The 10243-nt window shown below is 45.6% G+C and overlaps 1 protein-coding gene across 4 annotated transcripts in view; it reads left to right on the top strand.

Moving 5' to 3' along the window:
- Nucleotides 1–2467: 2467 nt before the first annotated feature.
- Nucleotides 2468–10243, top strand: part of FSTL4 (follistatin like 4) — a 529137-nt gene continuing 521361 nt past the window's right edge. For all 4 annotated transcript variants that reach the window (XM_033927446.1, XM_033927449.1, XM_033927448.1 and 1 more), the window contains exon 1: nucleotides 2468–2906. The gene's annotated coding sequence lies outside the window, so the exon portion shown is untranslated. The remainder of the gene's footprint in view (nucleotides 2907–10243) is intronic.

Genomic DNA, 10243 nt, shown 5'->3' with positions numbered 1-10243 from the left:
ACCTAACAAGCACATCCGTCGCATTGATTAGAAATTCACTTCTATCTTACTATGGTTTCACTGTTCTTACAATTACCCATACATTGCTTAAAGAACTTTAAATAAATAATTCTCAAATTTAATTTTTTGTTGGTTTTTGCAATTTTATAATTTCAATTATGTGCCGCAAGAAACATTTGCTCCATTTAGTTAGCCAAAGCTAAAAAAGTTTGAGACACTGATTTAGAGAATGACACGGGGACTCGATTTCCCTGTCCTGAGTTTTGTCACTGCCCCTGTCCCATTCCTGTAAGCTCTGCCTTAACCGTACAAGCCTCAAACATGAATTTAAAGTGTTTGAGGCTTGTGCAGGTGAGGACGGAGCTTAGGCATTGGTGGAATGAGGCATTATGACATCACACTCTGAGCTCTAGAATGTTGCTACTTATGGTTTTAAAGTGTTTGAGGCTTGTGCAGATGAGGACAGAGCTTAGGCATTGGTGGAATGAGACATTATGACATCACAGTCTGAGCTCTAGAATGTTGCTACTTAGGATATTAAAGTGTTTGAGGCTTGTGCAGATGAGGATGGAGCTTGCAGGAATGGGGCAGGGACAGAACTCTTCTATCAATCAGCATGCTTGTGCATGCATCTGACTATGTGATATAAGGCATGGTGTTTAATTTGACTAGCATATAACTCAAAAGGGGGTGTGGCCATGTCAGAGGCATTCTGAATAGTTGCATGCATAGTTGTAGAATTTGTCCTCTGTGCCTAAATTGGGCACTAGCGTTTACACCAGGTTTTAGCAGGTATGGGTGGGGTCTAATGTTAGGTACAGGAATTGGTACAAAGAGTGATTCTATAAAGGTCACAAGTGTATACCTATAATCCAGGCAACTACCGTGTTTCCCCGAAAATAAGCCCTAGCATGATTTTTAAAGATGCTCCTAATATAAGCCCTACCCTCCAAAATAAGCCCTAGTTAAGATCAACCCCCAAAGCCCCCCTCCTTGAATGTTCCTGACTCTATCCATGACACTAGTGCCTAATTCACTGAAAAAAAATCACTCGATTCAGCAAACCCCCCCCCCCCAATCACCACCCTGGTGAGACCTGACATTGCTCATGCGGCAGAAGGAAGGCCCCAGCGAGGAAGGCTGCAAAGCATCCCTTTCAGAGCGCTGCCGCCGCCGCTGATTTTGGAGGCCTTGGAGCGGAGGTATGTCAGTTTCACGGTGGGAGGGTTGGTGGGGTTCTGCTGCACAAGGGGATGGGTGAGGGGAGGAAAAATGCATATATAATAGGAGAAAGGAAAGAGGAAGAATTGGGGTGGAGGAGAGGAAGGGAGAGATGATTGTTGGACATGAAATAAATAAGACATCCTTGAAAATAAAGACAGTGTCTTTTTTAATTTTGGGTCCCAAAAAATGCACTAGGGGCTTATTTTCAGGAAAACATGGTGGTATTGTAATTATTTAAGAAGCAATATTTGATTGTAGCTCTTAATATGAATTTATGACTGCCTTTAATTTTAGCATTAATAATAGCAATGGTAATGATAATATTAAATTATAAGCAGCCATTCAAGAGAAAAACATGATTCAGGCACTATATAATATAAACTGTTCTGTTGGCTCAGCTGCAGGGAGAAGACTTCAGCAGGTAAATGTTAACACACAGTAAATTACTACAGGGTCCTTTAGCTAAGCTATTGTAGAAAGTGGCCTTAGCACACCTTTATGCGTGGGGTTCTCCCCAGAAAAACCTGCCCTGTGTCTCTTTTATTATATATTTTTCACATTTAAATGTGGAAGGGAATCAGTATAAGAGGGACCTGATTAAAGCAGAGTCCACCAGGGCAATCTATAATAAACCAAAATACAATGGCACAAAGCAGCTCTGTGTCTTGCATCATATACCTTTCCACGATCTATATCTTGTCACAGGGAGAGTCTTGTGATAACAGAAGAAAACCTGCAGTGCCCTGAACCTAAACCTGCTCCCAGAAGTAAGCAGGGAAAAGACAACAAACCCCAAAAGAAAGGCAGCACTGCACTGACCCACTTATCCTTGCTTAGCAATGGCTTAGGAACAGCTAGGGACAGAAAACCACAAGTCCCAGCAGGCACTGGCAGGTGGTGGCAAAGCTTAGGACCGTATAAGCTCCTGCAGTCAGCCCAGCTGTAGGCAGGGCTAATCAACAGAGAAGCTACCAGGGCTTAGTAGCAGAGAGTTCTAGGAGCTCAGGTGGACCTAGAAGCAATCAACCCAGAGCATGTGGAAAGGGTGTGTCTTCTAGGCAATGGAGGCAGCCACAAACCCACAGGATACCTGAACTCTCTGAGAAAAGCAGAAGACAGTTCTAAGAGCCCAGGTGGACCTAGAAGCAATCAACCCAGAGCATGTGGAAAGGGTGTGTCTTCTAGGCAATGGAGGCAGCCACAAACCCACAGGATACCTGAACTCTCTGAGAAAAGCAGAAGATAGTTCTAAGAGCCCAGGTGGACCTAGAAGCAATCAACCCAGAGCATGTGGAAAGGGTGTGTCTTCTAGGCAATGGAGGCAGCCACAAACCCACAGGATACCTGAACTCTCTGAGAAAAGCAGAAGACAGTTCTAAGAGCCCAGATGGACCTAGAAGCAATCAACCCAGAGCATGTGGAAAGGGTGTGTCTTCTAGGCAATGGAGGCAGCCACAAACCCACAGGATACCTGAACTCTCTGAGAAAAGCAGAAGACAGTTCTAAGAGCCCAGATGGACCTAGAAGCAATCAACCCAGAGCATGTGGAAAGGGTGTGTCTTCTAGGCAATGGAGGCAGCCACAAACCCACAGGATACCTGAATTCTCTGAGAGAAGCAGAAGAGAGTTCTAAGAGTCAGAAGGCAAGGCAAGGCACATGGAAGCAGAGAGAGACAACAACGGTAGGGGAAATGCTTTTATTCTTTTAATTTAGTGATTGATTTGTCTGTTCAGGAAGAAATGCATTGGTTTCTTTTCCTCTGGGGGGTTCTACTGCTTGCAGAGTCTTGCATCTTAGGGTTTGCTTGTAAATATTAGTACTTTTAGTTTTTGGTCCTGCATTTGCATGGGGTTATCTGTTTTCTGGTAGGAATGAATGTTGAAAAGCACAGTGTGCTTTGTGGTTAACCATTATGTGTTGTTAATACAATTATATTGTGTGTATATATATGAAAAATGAATGGGAAAAATGGTGTTGCAATTAGTACTATTATGGGGCGGAGATTGAGTGGAGATGGGCACGACTTAGCCCAGTGTTCTTCAACTGCCGGTCCATAGGTGTCAAAAGGTTGAAGAACACTGTTCCAAACCACAGTGTTGAGTTTTTGGCCTGAGGCTGGAAGGGGGCTACCTCAGCAGAAAGATACACTTGGTTGGAATAGCATGCACCGGAATGCAGCAACGGAGACTTAGATAATTTGTGCATCTATACATTGTGTACCAGAAGGTAAAACAGGTCCTGGAAGGTCAAGAGAAACATGACATCAAAAAGGACCTCAATGACCTGGTTAGCAAGTGGGCAGATGATACAGAGTGTGGCTACAGTCTCAGCACCCTGGGGTTGTGGGTTCAAGCCCACGCTGCTCCTTGTGACCCTGGGCAAGTCACTTAATCCCCCCATTGCCCCGGGTACATTAGATAGATTGTGAGCTCGCCCGGACAGACAGGGGAAAATGCTTGAGTGCCAGAATAAATTCATGTAAACCATTCTGAGCTCCCTTGTATAGAAAGTTGAGTAAATAGTGTGAAAAGTTTCAGCCTCTGATAATCAGAGCTGGTATTGTGACATCATAATGCCTCATTCCACCAATAAGAGCCAACCTCATCAGTGATGTCACAATGGCTTGATTATCCTAGACTCGGCTCACTTTTAGTACATTTTGATTTCTAGAGTGGCGCAGTGGTTAAAGCTACAGCCTCAGCACCCTGGGGTTGTGGGTTCAAACCCACGTTGCTCCTTGTGACCCTGGGCAAGTCACTTAATCCCTCCCATTGCCCCAGGTACATTAGATAGACTGTGAACCCACCAGGACAGACAGGGAAAAATGCTTGAGTACCTGAATAAATTCATGTAAACTGTTCTGAGCTCTTCTGGGAGAAAATTGAATAAAGATTAAGAAGTGAGGAAGATAGATCTGTCTGCTTTATGTGCTGAATGACTCGAAACATAATAATCAAGCTATAAAATAGAGAGTTACATGTGTGTGTGTGTGTGGGGGGGGGAAGAAGTGCTCACTGCGGGTATGGGGACAAGGCCATCCACCGCCCCATGGAGCGGTGAATGGCCTTGTCCTCACAGTTAAGGGAGGGAAGGCGTGCGATCCCCTCCCTCCCTCTGGCCAAATCTATCTCCCTCCCTCTTACCTTTGCGGCGCTTTAGTAAAGAAACTTACCGAAGCCGGCGAAGCCAGCCTGCCTGCAGTCACGTGTGTGTGTGGGCGGAAGCTTCTCCTCTGATGCAACTTCTGCGCGCGCACACGCGACTGCAGGCACAGGCAGGCAGTCTCCGCCGGCTTCAGCAAGTTTCTTTACTAATACTCCGTGAAGGTAAGGGGGGATGGGAGGGAGATTCTCGGGCTGCTGTAGGGTGGATGCTGTGGGACGGTGAAGGGGATGGTGGTCCGGTGATGGAGCAGTGACGGGGACAGATTTTTTTCCCCCGAGTCGTTCTCTACTCTAAAATCTAAAGGGGGTTGCCTCCCTAAGGTCTACATTAAAGCTTTCTGGTGAAGATTCTGTGCTACATTTTAGTTAGTCATTCATTCAAGCTATGATCAGCATTCGTATAACTGGGGTGGAAAAAATACTTTTTCAATGCAGTCTACCTCTTCACTCAAATAGCCAGCAGAGGGCAGTGTAGTTGCACTGAAGAGCAAGCAAACAACACTTTTTCCATTTGCAAATATTTATTCAATATTCTATACCGTTTTCCCAAGGGAGCTCAGAACGGTTTACATGAATTTATTCAGGTACTCAAGCATGTTTCCCTGTCTGTCCTGGCAGACTCACAATCTAATTTTCCTGGGACAATGGGGGGGATTAAGTGACTTGCTCAGGGTCACAAGGAGCAGCAGGGGTTTGAACCCACCCAGGCTGACTTGTTAATGCAGGAAATCTTTTAAAAGGTGGTCTAAAAAAATTTCTGAGAAAATCTAGAAGGGGCTGTCTGTCTGTCTCTCTCCCTGGCCCCCTTTGTCTGTCTTTCTGTGTCTCTCCCTGCCCCTGTGTCTTTCTTCTTTTCTTTTGTCTCCCTTCCTCCCGCTGTCTTGTCTTCATTTCTTTCCCCCCACTTCCCTGTGCAGCAGCCACAGCAGCAGCATTCCCTCTCCCTCCATTTCCCTCCCCCCACACTACTTCCCTGTGCAGCAGCAGCGTTTCCCCTACCCCCCTTTTCCCTTCCCTTCCCGCGGTCCCGACAAACCTGCCAATTCCAGCAGCGTCTGCAGCACTCTACACATGCTGCTTCGGGGCCTTTTATTGCCCTGATTTACTCTGGCACATCCCTGATGACACCAGAGACGTGGCAGAGCAAATCAGGGCAGTAGAAGGCCCCGAAGCAGCGTGTGTAGAGTGTTTTTCAATCTTTTTACATTTATGGATCGGCAGAAATAATAGAATTATTCTGTGGACCGGCATCGGCCCATGGACCGGCGGTTGAAGAACACTGGGCTAAATCGTGGGCCAGACCCCCCCCATCTCTACCCAATCTCCACTCCAGACCCCCATAATAGTACTAATTGCACCTTGCATGTCCCGTGCCTCATCTGAAAGCCTTCCCTCTGACGTTGCAACGTCAGAGAGAAGGCTTCCGGTTCAGGCGCAGAATGCCCGTAGGAGCCACTGCCCGTGGCTTTGTGCACCGAATCAGTGAGGAAGAGGGAGCTGGCTTGAAGATAACGCTGCATCGATTGCACTGTGGACCGGCGGTTGAAGAACATTGTTTTGGGCCTGATGCACGTGCTGGTCCTGTGGACCGGCAGGAAATTTCTGTGGACCGACACTGGTCAATGGACTGGTGGTTGAAGAACACTGGCCTAGATAACCTTGATAGGCAGCATATAAATACCTAAATTTAAAAAAATAAAATAAAATTCCTATGAGTATAGGAGCTGTTACCACTGTGGCTGGTGCTACGCTTTTGTAAAAGGGGAGTATATAAGCCAGCACAGATGACGTGTTTTGGATAATTTTGTTATTGTATTATATTCACTCCTAATTCCTGAATCTTGGATCCATTGTTGAGGACTAGTGTACGATTAAGTTGGAATTATTACCTTTTATGTAATTTTGGTTTATTTTCAATTTTGAGAATAATCAAAGATATGTTTTCTTGATTGCACTTTTCTGTACAAGATGGTATGCTTGTTAAAAATTTCAAAAATTTATAAATAAATAATAAAAAAAAAAAAGCCATGTTGTAGCATATATGCAAGTGGCTTATATAACACTGTGCATACCATGAAGAGGGCTTCAACCCCATTCTGCAACTGGGGAGAGTGTGGCGCAGTGGTTAAAGCTACAGCCTCAGCACCCTGAGGTGGGTTCAAACCCATGCTGCTCCTTGTGACCCTGGGCAAGTCACTTAATCCCCACATTGGCCCTTGTACATTAGATGGATTGTGAATCCACCAGGACAAGCTGGGGAAAATGCTTGAGTACCTGAATAAATTCATGTAAATCGTTCTGAACTCCCCCTGGGAGAACAGTATAGAAAATTGAATAAATAAATAGTGTGAAAAGTTTCAGTCTCTGATGACCAGAGCTGCTATTGTGATGTCATAATGCCTCATTCCACCAATGCCTAAAAGCCAACCTCATCAGTAATGCCACAATGGCTTGATTGTCTTATACTTGGCTCACTTTTACTACATTTTGATTTCTTGAGTGGCGCAATGGTTAGAACTAGGTTGTGGGTTTAAATCCCACGCTGCTCTTTGTGACCCTGGGCAAGTCACTTAAACCCCTCCCTCCCTCCCTCCCCCCCATTGCTCCAGGTACATTAAATAGATTGTGAGCCTGCAAGGAAAAATGCTTGGGTACCTGAATAAATTAATGTAAACCATTAGCTCCACTGGGAGAACAGTATAGAAAATTGAATGAATAGATCAAATAAGTGGTGCCAGGGATGCAAATCAAGTGTTCATCTTTCCAACACCTACTACTGATAGGTCATGGGTCCAATTGCTATTATGAATTAAGAACTTATTTTTACACACTTATCATAATTGATTTGCCTCTCAATTTATAACCTTTAAAACCACCTTCTCCTGTGACCGAGGGCTGGGTGGCAAATGCATTTAGCAAAATAAGCAGTTTCAGACAGAGGAAGGTCAGCAGAGGCCGTTTGAAATTATTACTCCTATTAATATGTTATATCTTAGTCAAAAGCATTTAAAATTTGTAGGTTTTCCGAGACAGAAATGATAAGCTTGATTAATGGGTTTCTTCTAATGGCTGGCTGGGAATTGGAAATCAAAGCATGGGGTGGGGGGGGGCACTTTTTTTTTTTTTTGGTTGTCTAGAACAGAAATAACCCATTGTTATTCCTCGTGAATTCTGCAAGAGCTGTGAAAGTGATGAGAGCGCGGATTTCTTTGAGAATAGATATTCACCTGGTAAACAAACGAAGCCATAGTACTCTGTCTCTCAGCTGTCTATAGAGATTTAAACAAATGGCTTTCCATATATTTGGAGGAAGACCTTTAATTCTGAGGAGCAGGCAGTTGTGTCTTTGGCAGAACTTCAGATGACTTGTTATCGTGTGGCTATTCTGGTCCAGGGCAGTAGGAACTGGAAACTAGAGAATGACATGGTGACAAAATTCGTCACCACTTCCAGATAGAGGCAGCTGTTCTAGATCAGCGTCTCGCCATGAGGGCTCGGATAGAGGCAGCTGTTCTAGATCAGCGTCTCGCCATGAGGGCTCGGATAGAGGCAGCTGTTCTAGATCAGCGTCTCGCCATGAGGGCTCGGATAGAGGCAGCTGTTCTAGATCAGCGTCTCGCCATCAGGGCTCGGATAGAGGCAGCCGTTCTAGATCAGCGTCTCGCCATCAGGGCTCGGCTAGAGGCAGCCGTTCTAGATCAGCGTCTCGCCATCAGGGCTCGGCTAGAGGCAGCCGTTCTAGATCAGCGTCTCGCCATCAGGGCTCGGCTAGAGGCAGCCGTTCTAGATCAGCGTCTCGCCATGAGGGCTCGGATAGAGGCAGCTGTTCTAGATCAGCGTCTCGCCATGAGGGCTCGGATAGAGGCAGCTGTTCTAGATCAGCGTCTCGCCATGAGGGCTCGGATAGAGGCAGCTGTTCTAGATCAGCGTCTCGCCATCAGGGCTCGGCTAGAGGCAGCTGTTCTAGATCAGCGTCTCGCCATCAGGGCTCGGCTAGAGGCAGCCGTTCTAGATCAGCGTCTCGCCATCAGGGCTCGGCTAGAGGCAGCAGTTCTAGATCAGCGTCTCGCCATGAGGGCTCGGATAGAGGCAGCAGTTCTAGATCAGCGTCTCGCCATGAGGGCTCGGATAGAGGCAGCTGTTCTAGATCAGCGTCTCGCCATGAGGGCTCGGATAGAGGCAGCTGTTCTAGATCAGCGTCTCGCCATGAGGGCTCGGATAGAGGCAGCTGTTCTAGATCAGCGTCTCGCCATGAGGGCTCGGATAGAGGCAGCTGTTCTAGATCAGCGTCTCGCCATGAGGGCTCGGATAGAGGCAGCTGTTCTAGATCAGCGTCTCGCCATGAGGGCTCGGCTAGAGGCAGCTGTTCTAGATCAGCGTCTCGCCATCAAGGCTCGGCTAGAGCAGCCGTTCTAGATCAGCGTCTCGCCATCAAGGCTCGGCTAGAGGCAATAGTACCTTTTATGGAAGTTACAAACAATTAAATCCTACTTTGAATTTACTGCTTTTCGACTATTAATACAGTCAGTATTACTGAGTTGTCTCGATTACTGCAACATTGTCGTCTATTTGACAATCACTAAGAAAGAATTAGGGAGACTGATACTAATACAGACCACAGCGGTCAGACTGATCTACGGCCTGAGAAATATGACCATTGGCTTCCTATGGAAGCTCAGGTGCTGTTTAAGCAAGGTTGTTTGTTACAAAGTACTACACTTCTCCCTCCGTATTCGCTGTGATGGGGGATTAACAGAACCGCAAATACTGAAAACCGCAAATAACTTTTTTATGTTATTTGCTGTTTTCTATTAAAAACCATCGTGAATATGGTGAAACCGCAAATAACATGGTGGGAGATCTGGCCTGTTCCTGAAGGAGAGGCAAAACACGGTGAAGAAAGTGCTGGGAATAACCGATTTTCGCTGTAAACGCTTGGAATCAGCGATTTCTCTATGCAAGCTGATGTAATTTGGGGGGAGGCGCCAGCAAGCTAAAAACCGTGAATAATCAAAAGCGCGAATACGGAGGGAGAAGTGTATATGGATCAGCTCTTCCTTAGTTGGTAAATAGATTTTCCTTAGCTTCATATAAACACAGCAGAAAAACTCATCCTTCGTTTAATTTTCCTTCTGTCCAAGGCTGTAGAAGTAAAAAAAAGTCTTGCTCATACACTAGCGTACTAAGCAGCCTCTCACGACAAAGAATTTTGTGCGTTATTGCTCGCAGCTTATTCTTATAAACATTTTAGAACACAGCTGAAGACTTATCAATTTTCCAAGTATCTGATTAATTAATTAATTTGTACTATGCTTATCGTTAATAGTCTTTTGTAAACCGCGTTGAACTTGTGGTTACGCAGTTAACGAGCACAATGTAATGTAATCAAAATAGCAAAGGCCCCCCCCCACCTTCCTGTTGGAAGAGGTCATAGCAGACATTTTCATAGGGAAGCTGCAAGGGGCAGGAACGAGTGGCTTTCCCTCCTGCCTCCCTCCCCCCCAACACCCCCCCCCCGAACAACCAGGGACATCGGGTAGACTCAGGGGAACCTACCTAGATGGCAGGGAGGGAGTATTTCAGGGCTGTGAATGGGGAGACTTCAAGGCAGCATGCTGGTGGGAGGGGGAGGGAAGGAGGCTTAGCATATCTTATTAAAAAGGCCTCTTAAGTGAAAGCGGGAATAACATTGCTTAATATATAAAACAGGGCAGAATGTTGGCATAGCAGTTGATTTGATTTGAAGTATACCAGCATTAATTTATTATTTTCTAAATATTATTTAATAAGGAGCTGCCGTATATTTCATTTCAGTTAGCCATTCCTTTGCACTGGAATGAAAAGATTTAACCTA

This window comes from Geotrypetes seraphini, chromosome 18, assembly GCF_902459505.1.
Source record: "Geotrypetes seraphini chromosome 18, aGeoSer1.1, whole genome shotgun sequence".
NCBI lineage: Eukaryota > Metazoa > Chordata > Amphibia > Gymnophiona > Dermophiidae > Geotrypetes > Geotrypetes seraphini.
This window is presented reverse-complemented; position numbering and strand designations above follow the sequence as displayed.